This window comes from Nicotiana sylvestris, chromosome 4 (genome assembly GCF_000393655.2).
Source record: "Nicotiana sylvestris chromosome 4, ASM39365v2, whole genome shotgun sequence".
In the NCBI taxonomy this organism is placed as follows: Eukaryota; Viridiplantae; Streptophyta; class Magnoliopsida; order Solanales; family Solanaceae; genus Nicotiana; species Nicotiana sylvestris.
The window spans coordinates 12,486,768-12,487,840 of NC_091060.1; the positions used below are offsets into that span (position 1 = coordinate 12,486,768).

General features: G+C 34.7%; 1 non-coding gene across 1 annotated transcript; it reads right to left on the reverse strand.

The window, feature by feature from the left end:
* Positions 1 to 264: 264 nt before the first annotated feature.
* On the reverse strand, positions 265 to 336 carry TRNAP-AGG (transfer RNA proline (anticodon AGG)). The gene has a single exon. It is a non-coding gene; the product is annotated as a tRNA-Pro (tRNA).
* Between the last annotated feature and the right edge of the window lie 737 nt (positions 337 to 1,073).

Consider the following 1,073-nt stretch of genomic DNA (forward strand, 5'->3'; position numbering starts at 1 on the left):
CAAAAGTTCTCTTCTTTTTGGCCATTCCGAAGTTTTTGATAACTCCAAATTTCAATAAATGGATTGAATTTATTTTTCTTCTTTTTTGGGTCAGAAAATATTTTTTTTCTTAATGCTATAGGAATTCTACTTGTTTTGTTTGTTTTATGCGATTGAACTTGAAAGGATCCGACGATATGCGGATGGTAGCGAAGTAAACAGTGTCACTAATTCTGGTTGGAAATGTACTAATGCGGATGGTAGCGAAAAATAAATGTACGAATTGGGGCATTCCGAGAATTGAACTCGGGACCTCTCGCACCCTAAGCGAGAATCATACCACTAGACCAAATGCCCATTTTGTTTTCTTCACTTTTTACTATATATCTTTGTTTTAAAAACAATTGTTTAGAACATCATCATTCCTGCTCTGTTGGAATCAACATCAGTGTTTAAAAGGTTAATTGGATAAAGGGATTCAGAAACTATTGTTTTTTTCCAAGTTCGAATGAGTTTTTCCTTTCCATATCTTTTAAAGAAGGAATATGTTAGTTATTGGGCTTTCCATTTGAATAATAAAAATAGCATGGTCTAATCAGTTTTCGGACTGATCATTCAAAAATAGTCAGCGTTTACCAAGTCAATGAAAAATAGCCACAATTTTGTTGTAACAGAGACCGGTCCAGCATAACATACTGGAGTTCGGTGCACCTGTGTATGAACTTCCAGCATATTTGCTGAACCGGTATACTTTGCTGGCTCCAGTATAATATACTAGGACTGGAGCACCGGTGCTCCAAACTCCAGTATATTATGCTGGACCGATATATTATACTGGAACTCCAACATATTATGCTGGAGTATTTTTTTGAATTTTGAACAGTGTTTTCGTTCAGATTTATCTTTACATGAAAAGTGACTAAATTTCGATTACTTTTGAAATTGTGACTATTTTTGAATGACCACTTGTAAATCTGGCTATTTTTGAATTTCTTCAAGAAAATTCTCATCAAAACACATTTCTGAAAGGGTGATTTTCACAAATAGGACACTCCGGTGTCACTATTGTTTTTTTTAACGTCGTTTGCCCCATG